This window comes from Corvus brachyrhynchos, unplaced genomic scaffold (assembly GCF_000691975.1).
Source record: "Corvus brachyrhynchos isolate BGI_N302 unplaced genomic scaffold, ASM69197v1 scaffold48, whole genome shotgun sequence".
Taxonomy (NCBI): domain Eukaryota; kingdom Metazoa; phylum Chordata; class Aves; order Passeriformes; family Corvidae; genus Corvus; species Corvus brachyrhynchos.
This window is the reverse complement of record NW_008240027.1, coordinates 7,359,377-7,372,456: the sequence shown is the minus strand read 5'-3', so window position 1 is coordinate 7,372,456 and position 13,080 is coordinate 7,359,377. Positions and strand designations below refer to the sequence as shown.

At 38.4% G+C, this 13,080-nt stretch overlaps 1 long non-coding RNA gene across 2 annotated transcripts in view; it reads left to right on the top strand.

Annotated features, from left to right (window-relative positions):
• The first annotated feature begins 1,705 nt into the window (after positions 1 to 1,705).
• The window catches only part of LOC108448993, a 64,256-nt gene continuing 52,881 nt past the window's right edge, over positions 1,706 to 13,080 (top strand). For both annotated transcript variants that reach the window (XR_001865084.1, XR_001865085.1), the window contains exon 1: positions 1,706 to 1,826. This is a non-coding gene — a long non-coding RNA (uncharacterized LOC108448993). The remainder of the gene's footprint in view (positions 1,827 to 13,080) is intronic.

Sequence of the window (13,080 nt, the reverse complement as noted above, 5' to 3'; positions counted from 1 at the left end):
ATGAAACAAAGCAATAGATTTGTGGAATTGCACTACTACCCATTGAAGCTACTCCCAACTCTCTGGCACTGTCTGGTACTACTAACACAGCAGACAGCTGCCCAACCCCCTTTTCCTTTTTCTTCCTGCTGTTAAGCTACACCTATCTGTAGATCATCGAGTCTTTCTGGACTTGTAAAAAGATTTGTGCCAGACTATGTTTCTTGGCTTCAACGGTTAGCTTCCTTTCCAGAATATACATGCTGCTTTACACATACTTCTATTACTGACATCATGAGAATACATGTCTACTATGTTTAAATTTGGGTGTTAACCTGATTTTGCTTCTTCCATATGTGGGTGATGTGAGACTAAGAAAGCAAATTAAGCAGCTGTTACCTGCTTGAACCATTTCCCCCCACCCTTTCACAGGGGAAGTGATAATCATCTGAAACAGCAGGCAGCCTCCAGTCCAGGACAGTTTTCCAGAAATCTGAGTTTCCATGTATTTGAATCATATCACTAATGCAATCATATTGACTTTGCATTTTATTAAGTGATTAAAATATTACTAGACACAAAAATAGCGCCCACCCAACTTTGCTTGATTCTCAGTTGGACATATTAAGAAGCAAGTTTTCAGAAGTAACTATTAACAGTTGTAGGTTCTTGCTGAGTTCTGTCTCATCAGGACTAAATAACAGATATTTCCAAATGTCAAACACACAAGACATAGGGTGGTCCCTATTAATCAGGGCACATTTAAAACTATTACTGTTGCTCCCTCTGAACTTCTTGGGCTATGAGAGTTTCTAAAAAATGGTCGGAAATAAGCAGTACCTTGTATAAATCCACACTCTACTGAGCGAAACCAGATGAGGACTCAGACATTCAAACAGAAGATCCTGGTGTTCTCAATGAGCCATATGGGAAGGTTTATTTAGTTTATTTCTATTCAACACTCTCTCCATACAGACTATTTCTAAGGATCTCACTACATTTGCCTAGACTGGGAAGCTGGAATTGGATTTAGCTCCTAGAATGGGCCTTTTATTTATCACATTCTGCAACCACAAGAGTCCAACCCATTTATTTCCCAGACCACATGATTTATGGGATCAAGCCTAGATCAGCCAGTGGAAGACCAAACTCCCACTTTTTGCAAGAGAAGACTATCATTCTGTACAATCAGAATTTATTAAAAGGAGGAGATATTTTTCTTACTGTCCTTTGGAAAGTTACTCCATGAACATTAAGAACATAGGCAATTTGGCTGTTTACAGGCAAACAAAGCTATTTCTATAGCCATGATTAGAAAATATGAAATGCTCAACAGCAAAAGTGGTTTAAATTTTCTGTCATCCTTTTATCAATCTTCCCATTTCCCAGCTCTTTATTGTAAAAATATGGTGTCAAAAAATCTAGATCAGTTCCCAGCTTCAATTCTCTCATGCTGATACTGGTACAGCTGAGAAAAAGCCTGCAAGGGCATAAACAGAGAGCAAAGAATAGCTAAAAACTGTTTACACTGCTATGGACTCCAAAGATTTCATATCAAAGTGCAGCCTAAATTTAACTTCTTATCCTGGCTCTAATCTGAACCAGCCACCCTTCTTGTGTCTGCAAAATTACTCAGGAAATGTCTGAGATTAAATTTACTCCCACATAATTCTCTGACTCTCCAGCTCGCTCTGGGACAAGAGACATGTAAGAGCAGCCCTTTTGACAGTATTTTAACATTTCTTTCTCCGGTAAATTGTTGCAGTGGGAGGTAGCAGAAGCATATGAAAACAAGAAAGACTGTTTAGAAGGAAACCAAATTCTTCCGATATATCTGAAATTAGCAGGTGAGTACTGGTTTAAGTCTTGGATTAATTCTGCTCTGCCCTGCATTAACACCCAGGATTTTCCTTTTACATGTACCACCTCGCCTGGTGAATACCGGATTCCTCAAACTAAGCAAAAAAAAATCAGTAATTCATTAACTTGTTTTCATGAATTTTGTGGGGAGGAAAAGAATTTCATAGCAAAGTATAATATGAAATATTAATTCAAAATATTAGTATTATGATGAAATTAGGTTGCTGTTTGAAGATTGATACTATGGTTCCACTATCCATAATATAGGCTTTTTATGGTAGGTTACCTAAGGACTGTGGAATAACACAGATGAATAGGGTATTAGAAGCGAGCAGGATCTCAAATATAAAATGGATTATGGTAGGACTGAATGTTTGTGGTTCCCAGGCTATTGGCTGTAGTACAATCCAGGAATAAACTCAGCCAGTGCTAGCTGTGTTACGGCACAGCTTTTTTTTTTACCAAGAAAAGACCAGTGGAAACTCAGTTTGAATTCAAACAAATTTAAATTTTTACCCATTTCAGATCTTGTCACAAAGATAGCAAACATGTCAGAGAGCAACATGTAATCTTGGAAGTGTTACAGTTCAGGCAATATTGACCATGAGATGAGGTAGCTCTTCACACAATTTAATGGAAAGCATGGGAGTCACAGTTCAAAGAACCATGTTTGAAAGAATAACATTAGATAATTCTTCCTAGCTATAATTATTGTACTGAATCTCAGTTAAATCAGCTTTTTCACCAGGTATGCAACATCCCTCTTTCTCTGTGTCAATCCCTCCCTGCTCCCCTCAATTAAAAAAAAAAAAGCCAACACAGAAGTATTTCTCTAAAGTCCCAAATCCTGCAGCTTTAGAAGACCTTTGTTTCATCCTTCTTTGTATTACAAACTCAAAGGCAGAACTAATAAAAAGAAATCAAACAAGATGATGCTATCTGTTTCCCACTGGACTTAGAAGTACTTCAAGTCAACCACAGACCCACATCACATTACTGGGCAAGGCATCTCAAATAACAGACTCCTCTAGGGAGGACAGAATAAGTCTTCTGTTGCAAATTTACCTCCTGCTTATTTAATGCAGACTGCTAAACCCAAATATGCCCCTTTTTGGAATGTGGGATTAGTTCTGAAATGCCACTCTAATACAGATAATTCTTTCTTGCCTCCTTGAGGGTTTATCTGCCAGGCTAGATGCTTGGTTAGCATTCAGCTGATCTTCTGGCACTTGTGAGTGGAAGTTGGTGAAAATAGATGAGACTGGGTTGCAGAGGAGTCCTAGGGGAAAAAAGTATTACTGAATGGCATGTGAAAACTCAATTAAATATATGCCCAATCATTTTCAGCATATGAAAAGAAAACCCGAAGCCAAATGCATGAACTCCAGTTCTCTAGAACTATCAAACTTTTGTGTCAGCTATGTCTGCTTTCCATACATGAATCCTCAAGTCCCCCACCCTAAGAGAAACCAGACAGTACCAATCCAGAGATAATGACTGAAGTCAGCATGCAGATAATGTGCTGATAAACTGATCAACGCTGTATGGCTTAGATTTTATCATCATCAAGCAAGCAACTAGGTAGAAACATAAAGATCTACAATGTAATAGCAATAATATTGATGTCTTCCAAATAAGGACTGTTTATCCAGATATTGAGAGATACTCCTCTTATTTGGGGGTTGAAATACTCATAATGTGCTGGTGTACCTTTGGGTTGACTTTCTGGTAAGACTTGCAATTTTTTTCCATTAAAACAACATCATTTTGCTATAATAATTTGACTACATAATGCTGTCCTGACACTCATATGCTAACTATTTAGAAATGAAACAGTATTAAAATATTGCATGCATTTATCCAGTATCCATGCACAGGTCCTTTGAGCCAGCAGTTATTTACAAAAGCAAAAGAACATCACATTAATTAGTTCTGGAAGCTATCCATTTTCATACTAATAACTGTACCAAATATAATATTATGTTCTATTAGGAAATATTTGATAGACATGTACTTTCTGAAGAGTTAGAAAGAGGCTATTAAGTGATTTTATTTGTAAAAACCCTGATAGCTAGAAAGAAAGTAAAATATTCTGATACTTATGTGTCATGAATGGCTTTTAAAAAGCCTGGAAAAATAATCCTTGACTGAATTTTTGAAAAATACATCTTTTGGTTTGTACTTTCAGTTCAATTGTACAAATATTATTTTCCAATAATTAAAGGCACTATGGAAAGTTATTTCCAAAACTTGTAGCTGCTTATATTACATGCACAGATGCAAGTTTCTAATTCACATCTGAAAGTAAATCTTGCCTTAACGGCTCTTGTATAAAGAAAAATCAACTACTCTGATTGTAGCTTTTACACATCTGAACCAATCAAGAGAATAACTACACGACCTTAACTTTGTCTATAGGACAGAGCACATCTAAACCCCTTCTACAAGAATATCAAGAGCTAACCAAAGCCCTGTCTCTCTCTAAGCCCAGATTTTTTAACAGGTTGCATATGTGAAAATCCAAAGTCAGACCATGTACCATCTACTGCTCCTCTGAAAATTAGCAAAGCCTTTGAGAAAGTTGACCTTAATCTTTTACAGTCGCTCTTTATGAAGTCAATAAATGGTAACGCTTGCACTTCTACTGCAAACACTGAAGCACCTATAAATCATGATAAGAAGCATCATTTTACTATAATCATATAACAACTGACAAGAAAATCTCATTAATATTTTGATGTTGTCATTGCCATTTCTGATCCTTGGTGAAACAGGTGGCCAAGTTCTGTTCTAAATAAGCAAATTTCTTCTCAAGCTTTAGGTGCTGGATGCACAGCCCCACCCTTGCAACCAGCAGAGAGCTCTTGCTGCAGGTGGTGCTCCCCATGCCTCGCACCCATCCCAGCCTGCTGCTGCCCCCCAAAAGGAGCCAGGGTAGCAGCACTGGGGGTGCTCCTCCCAAAGGCACTGCCAAAGTTCAAGGGCAGCAGGACGTGGCTTGGAGACATGTGGAAAGCCTGAAGAGCTGAGAACTGGCACATGGTTTCTGTCACTGGAATGGATGATGAAAAAACAATAAAAATACATAAAGTGAAGCACTTCACTGAAACCCAGGACTGTTTCCGCCCTCAAGAATGGTTTTAAGGAAAATTCCTGTTTTGGTTTAGTTAAAATCTGGTTTTAGCTATTTAAATGGAACAGTCTTTGAAGGTCTTAATCTCATTTATAATAATTTAAGACTATTTAGAGATTGAAAAACCTTTGCATATCATAAGAAGCCATGCTGATTCATTCTCTAAATGTCATAGACAGTACCAGATAAACACTTTGTTTATAAAATAAGCTGTAGAAGATGTTTTCATGTAGTAGTGTCTTTAGTAAGTGGAGTCATATGAGAAATTGCGTGATAATTTCCAATTCCAGTCCTTGTTAGCACGTCCATTTCAGCTGTAAGTGTGGGTTGTGTTTGGGTTTCCCCCCCACCCTTGCACTTCTATTTTCTTGTTTATCTCCTTAGTGCCAGAATTAGGTCTGTAGCATGAGTAACAGAACATGGCAATTGTTGATTTAATATTAAAGGAGTGACTTCACTTTTAAAAACATAAAAAGAAAACAGTTTTATGATAGACCAAGGAAGAAAAATCATAGTTAATAAAACCACAATATGATTTTAATACCTTCAAAGGCATCTGTAAAATAGCTAGTGTCATTTAAAAAAGACTTTTGAAAGACTTGTGCCACAACATTGCTGAAGCCATCAATTTAAAACATATTTACATGTAAAGCATAGATCAACTTTCTCAAAGAAACTGTTTTTCTTTTTTAAAGGAAAATAAAATCCTGCATTATCTAACAAGACACGAACAAAGAGGTCACTATCACAAGTTACAGAAACATTCCCTTTTCGTAGGAAATTGACAGCAGTGACTTCAGTCTACTTAGTGTGCAAGAGCATGTTAATGAACAGTGATTCTCTGAAGGTCTGTGTCACAGATAATATGGATGAAAATACTACTCAGACAAGATTGAGGTATTTTTCCTTAAAGATTATTTTTTTCTTTTTTAAACAGCATGGGAGAGACTAATCTAATGGCTTAAGCTTTAACAAACAGCACTTCCTCCTGTCCCATAACTTCTGCAAATGTGCCAAAGAACAACTTCTATCACATATTTGCCCAAAAAATCCCCCAAAACTTCAATTAAAGTCATATATTCTAGAGACCAGCTAAATATACAGAAATATTATTAACTTATAGTCTTTGTTGTTTCTGGCAGGAATTGTACAAGCGGTGTCTGAACCACTTCATTTCACACAGAATAAAGGAAGTTAGGTATTCCTTTTTTTAGCAGGTCAAAGTACAGATAATATTGAGAATAACTTCTTGGTACCATTTGGTGTGCAGAAGATGTTGCATAACCAATGACACCCCCACTTTGAGGAAATCATCCAGGAAGTCTGAACAACCTTCTATTCATCAGTATTGTAACAGCAATGGTCACAGTAATAATGGGATTGGAAAAATTTAGAATGCGTAACTCCAGTATGAAGCCTGGTCCAATCCTTCCTACAAGATATATATTCTGCCCTTGAATTATACACATTTTAGCGATGCTTTATTTAATGTATTTTTCTTCCATGCACTTTCTCTGACAGTTCCCTTCTCCCTCCACTCTCCACCCTTTATTGGAAATAAAAATCAATTTAGCCTGCCTATGCCCTTCTCTTGGAGAAAAACAAACATTCCCACATGCATCCCTTCTTTCCTGACCTTCTTCTTCCCTGCTTCATACCGAAACAGAAAAAAAAAAAAACCAAAAAACCAACCCAGGCACACGGCTTTTCACAACCGTGAAAAGTGAACTGGCACTTTAGAATATGCTCATCCACGAAGGAAAACTGCTTTCAGGGTTAGAACAATAGTTTCAGTACAGTGATGGATATAGTCTACCAGACAGAAGACACATTTGAATGCTTTGCAGAAAAAAATTGTTCAGTCCCAAATGGATACAAGATTCAAGTAACAGAACAATTTGCTACTCTCAAGAAAATCCTGCGTTTGACATGGGAGGTGGCACATTTTGCTTTCCCTTCATCTGTGACCTTTATATAAGGTATATAAGCACTATAAAAAGATTCAGTTGAATGCATTAGTGCTTTCTTTCAAAGACTGCCATAATCTCTTTTATTTACTTTTTAAAATAAAAAAAAATCCAGTGGCAACCATTCTATCAGGTAGTAAATTACTGTCTGAAAGTAGATAGCGAAATAAATACTATTGTTGCTTTGGAACATCTGGCATCTTATCTGAGATGCCTTCTGCTTTTGTAAATCCTCAGTTCAGCATCTCATTCTGCAAAGAATGAATGTTAGCTGCAAACTTTTAAATAATTATTCCACATTGTGGCTTCTTACATTCCCAGAAATAGTGCAATTATTCTTGGTCTCAAAATACACAGCTATGGTAAATTTACTCTTGGTTTCTCCTTTTGATCCTTCTGTATCTACAACACTTTTATTTTAAAACGACTCTGTATTACTTCTCCTGGAGGGGAAAAAAAAAAAAGGTGTGAGAGGCTCATAAGCTACTTCATATTGTAGGTGAGAACCAAATCTACCACTACAGCTCTTCCCATACAGCAGTGTTGACAGTACCAGCTGTTATTGCAATAACTACTGCTGCAATAAAGCCATTTCTTCAAATTAGAAGATGCTTACACTGCAGAACGATCATTTTCTCTTGTATATGAGCAACAGGAAACCTCCACAGTAACTACAGATCCAGCCTGGCAAAGGTTTTGCTGAGTGTTGAAATGACTCCCTCAAAGCTCTAGGTTTACAGTCCACTGTCCAAATCCAGCAGACCACTGATGGTGAAAGAAGTTTTTAAAAAAATTAAAGAAAAATTTATTATTAAATATGATTAAATACTGGTCTTATTACATTTTAATTCCTATTCAAAATAATACTGTGACACTTATGAGAGAATCATATTGCAAGTCTTATAAAAAGTCTTGTACCTCTGTCATCTTGGAGCATATCACACAGAAACTAAAAATATCTTAAAGAGTAAAAAAGCTGCAAAATGTGAATAGCTTAAGGTATAGGATTTCTACATAGCTGCAAACATTGAAATCCACAAGACTTTTGAACATACGTGTTTCCATAATTTCAGGGCTCCAGTGTTCACATTTAATGCTCCAAGTACATTCAGATGACTCTTGAAGCCATTTTTTTTTCGCTGTCCCTGTGTGTGTAATTCCAAGAGCAGAAGGAGCTGGCTGCACGGTATTGCCAAGTCTCATCAGTACTCAGAGTTGAGACAGTTTGGGCAACCAGAGGCTCCCCAGCAAATTGCTGGCAAGAGAGCTCAAAAACAGGTAGGAACCTGTGTTCTACCAACTTTATTTTTTTTGCTGAAAACCAAGAGTGAGACTTGTTACAGACTCTCTCAGAGGTTTTCTCCAATACTTAAGTCCTTCATAACATCCCAAACTAAGTGTTGTTGACTGGAAGAGACTGTGAGATTGAGGAGCTGAGACAGTTTCAACACAAGGGTATTTGTGTAGGAGCAAATAACAGCACAGACTACTCCTGTTTTTATATGGTTAGAGCCCAAACTAACTGCAGTACTTCTGCAGGCTGGGCCAAATCTGGGCCCAAATTTGTCATGGTAATTATTAGCTGATCGTTGTTACCTTCTGCTGTAATCATCATGCTTGCAATATACTGGGAATTTCTGGCTACATTTATAAACATAAATGTGTGTTTTTAAAAGATGTATTGCTGGGTTTAAAGCTTGAGTAGCTTTTTATTGACATTTTGGTGTTATTTACTCCTCTTTCCTTGATGGTGCAAGGCAGAGTTCTTATCACTTGGTATTTTATGAAAATTATATGCAGTGCATTTTTTCTTTACACAAAACTATTAACCCAACAATACTAGTGGCAGGAAAATCTTTGTGCCAAACACAATTGACTATAGCGTTCTTGACTCATTGCCAAAATCCAAAAAAAAGTGCATTTCAAGCTTAAATACCAAAAAAGGATGGCTTTGAGGCTGAAAAAGATGCTGACAATCAAGTCCTGACACCACATCAGCTCAAGCATCACTGAATGTTAACTAGAAATTTATGAGTACACGTGTATCTATTCAGAACTTACAATATCTGAAGAGAATTTAAAAAAATTAAACTATTAAAAATACAGTTTGAAACAACAGCAAAATATTTTGCCACAAACTTGGAAAGAAAAATGCAACACTTTGTTACTACACAAGAATAAACACAGCTATACAGACAGGCAGAGACCACAGACCAGATCACCACCAATGGATCGCCACCTCTCTCTCACAGGGAGGAGAAGTAGCTATCTTTAACCACAGCCCAGGACTGCAACTAGCATCTCCTTAGCCTTCCAGTATGAGCAGAGACACAAAGCTTTCAGTAGATCAAGCCATCTACCTCTAATCCCACCAAATATATATACATATATATATGTGTGTGTGTATGTATATATATATGTAAATATAAAATAATCAGCAAATTAGGTACTTTTTCTTCTGAAGAGATAATTAAGTTGGTATCCATTGATATTACATAATAACAGGGAAAATTTATTACCATTTACTGCACCCTAGCAGAGATTCTTTGTGGCCTTTAAATGCATGTTCATCTAACAAGTGTTAATTTATGGGAAGTCAGGAAATGTAACCTGGTCTTCCATTTCACTGTGAGTTTTATAGCTAAGGTTTCCTAAGGGAATTTTGTGTCAAAATCATGTTCTGGCCAAGTACCACACCTGTGGATAAGCCAGGAGCTGGTGAGATGGAGAGAGAAAAAGAAGTCATCACAAAAATGTTTTATCATTGGTCCTTATACATAAGGCATTACTCGCTTTTACTCCCCCACAGCTCAAAAACTGCACAACCTCAGCAGAGGAATTAACTACTTTGGCATTCCAGCTGTCAGTGTCTCCAGAGGAAGGCACCTTTTTTTTTTCAGCAGTCCCAAAGCAATGCAGATTTGAACACCCCTTCTCGAGTCACTCCTGAAGTACCTGTACATTGTTTTGTGAAATGGAGGCCTTTCCTGAATAAAAACACCCTAGAGGTGTTGAACATAAGCTATCCTACAGGCTTTATAAATATTAATTTACTCAGCCATATAAACTCCCTGAAAGAATTTTTAATCGCCCTGAAACAGCACAAATCAGGCAGAATCCAGGTGCTCTGTGAACTTCTGGCTCAGTATTCTTGCCAGAGTCACATATCACGGCTACATGTGAGTCATAAAGAGAACTGCAGCTCCCTTCTTGGTCAAAACAGGAAGAAACAAGGAAACAAACAAACAAGGAAACAAACAAGCACCTGCTGAAACAGACTTCATGCTCACTATCAGTCTATCCAAGAATACATCCCATCTTGGCTTATTTCCCTGGGAACACTGCTTGTTGTCAGATTTTGGTTTGGGGTTTTTTTTGTTGGTTTTTTTTTTGTTTTTTTTTTTTTTTTTTTTTGGCGGGGGGTGGTTGTTAGTTTGTTTGGGGTTTTTTTGTTTGCTTGTTTTGTTTATTTTAAAATTTTTTTATGATAGTACAGTTCAGACTTGCTGACGTCAATCTCTATGTGCCTCGTGTTTGAAATTGTGTAGATGCTCTGAAAAGAATACAGCCCACCAGCCAGAGACACTAAATACACAGACCTAGCAGATAACTGTGTCACACACTGGGCCATAACACACCCCAAACATTTGGATTGTATCTGCATAGTTTAGTCTCCCTTCTTTCTTCAGTGCAAAATTCACCCTGGGTTATTTGCTCCATCTTAATGCTGCTTCTCTAGGGAAACACAAGCTGCAGTCACTCATCTCCAGGCTATACAGGACCACTGGAAAGGCAGTCAAATTGTGGGGTTATTTACACCACTGTAGGGCTACATATTGCAGTGTATTTCAACATCTGAAAATTCAGCCACTGTTTTTCATATCAGCTGCATTCATAGGCAACTTCTCCATGTAAACTTTAAGAAACTGGTGATGTTCTGCTGCTTCTTTTTTCAATAGACCACTAAATAGTTGAATTAGTTCCCCAAGAGTTTTCGTTATTTCCAAAGCTACTCAAAATCCAAAACAATCATACAAATGCTCTGGTAAAGACTATACTCTTATAATTTGTTTAGAGTGTTAATACATGCTATAAAGAGAATACTGGGTTCAGGTGAAATCAGTGATACAAGAATTCCACTTATTCCTGAGAGGTCTGCACAATGAGATGACACATTGCAGTACCACACGAAGAGGTACTGCATCACAGAAATGTGCTAAATGCTGCTGTTGGGCTCTCTTCCCCTCCTTAGTAACAAAACTCGTGAGCACCTCAAGGCCAATTGTAACTGATAGGGAAGATGTGTGCTAATGTCTTTACAAACAATTCCATGAGTGAAAGTTCGGTGTTAAGGCCTTTGAAATGGGTCTTAATGTCTCTACTAACTTTGGGCAGCAGGTTTGTTACAGAGCTCAGTCTGACTCCTGAAACAGACAAATAGGTCCGCCCAAGCCTGAGTTTCTGAACTTTGGAGTAAAATAGTAGGGTCAAGCGGGGAATATGTGGTAGGTGGTTTGGGAAGGCTGTACCTTCCTGGTACCTCAGCCAGTAGGGGGAAAGGAAGAGGGCAACATGCGGCCAGGAGTTCGTGATAAAAGGAGGCTGCGCCCTCCAAAACCTCGAGAGAGAAAACCCCACGGATGTGTGCCCGGGTGGACTCTCTCCCTTTATTCTTATAAACTTGCAGGACTCCTCTGTCTCCTTTTTGGACACTGGCTTTTCATAGCGTGATTTTCTGTACATAACGAATCATCATTTTGATCTTGAGCAAACATGGATCTGAAATTCCAGGTAGTTCCCCTTCTGCCACTTCAGAAATAAAAACAAGGTCTACAGTACAAAACAATCGTTTGGGAAAAAAATATTTCAAATTGTGCCGCTGAAAGAAAAAAAAAATGCTAGTTTTTAGCTTTGTGTGATTTGCTACACATGAGAGCTAAAAGGTATGAAAAGTGAAAATTTATTTCAAATTGTGCCGCTGAAAGAAAAAAAAAAAGCTAGTTTTTAGCTTTGTGTGATTTGCTACACGAGAGCTAAAAGGTATGAAAAGTGAAAATGATTAGTAATAAAATACATGGCCTGCTCTACTACAGCAGGGAAACAAACATCATAAGAACATTGGTGGCTTATGTTCAGCAATCTTTTTTCATTAGGAGCTGAAAATTATCTATCCCTCTTCTCTCTTTTAAGTTACCAGTAGTACATTTCCATCTTCAACAATGAGGGCCAAACTTTACAATTACTTTTTATGCCTGCCTGCTTTTTTTTTTCCTCAGCTTTCCAAAAATTATTATTTTTTTTTTTCCCTTGCAAGGGAAGAGTGAACCCCAACACTAAACAGCACCTTCAGCTGTGTGACTCGGCCGGCCAGGTGGGAATGCCAGCCTCGGGCAGACCCTCTGGAAAGAGGGAAAACTGAGAGACGAGGAAAGTGAGGAACACAACTGATTTTAGCGAAGTGAATGACAGAGGAAGGGAAACCAAAACTAATGGAAGCAGGTCCCTAAATTTAAATTTCAATCAGGAAAAGAATCTGTGGGGAAAAAAGTGCTGTCCTTTACGCAAATTAGTTCTGTCACAGGACAAGAATTAAGCAGACAAAGCCTGTTGCAGAGCCACCTTCAGCACCTCCTCTAATACCTTTCAAGAGACGGTTTTACACATGAAAAACACCGAGTTTGCTCTTAAACCACGCGTATTCCCAAGCAGTGACACCCGCCCGCCTCCCCTCCCAAGGCTCCCAAGGCAGGCTGCTTCCCCCCCTCGAGCGCACAGCAGCCATTTTGCAGCCTCGAGTCACTCCAGATCACTCTCCTTCAAACGCTTTTCCCAGCCTGGGGCTCGGACATTACACCCAAAGTAAGAGGAAAAAGGAACACGGCACAAACTCACTCATCGCCATGGAAACAGCCAAGCACCAGGCCCAAGCACAGGGGAGACCTGCAACCCAAACGCAGCTGGAGCACGGCTCCTCCTCGGCACTCCTGAGTGCTGCCCACTCCCAACTCCTCCTATGCCATTGAGGCTGAGGAAGGAAGAGACATTTTCCAGCGGGGTCTCTTGTAAAATGTTTTCTGTGGCTGCCCCTGGCAGATGCTGTTTATAAAATGCCTCATCCCTAAAGTCATAATCTTACCTTAA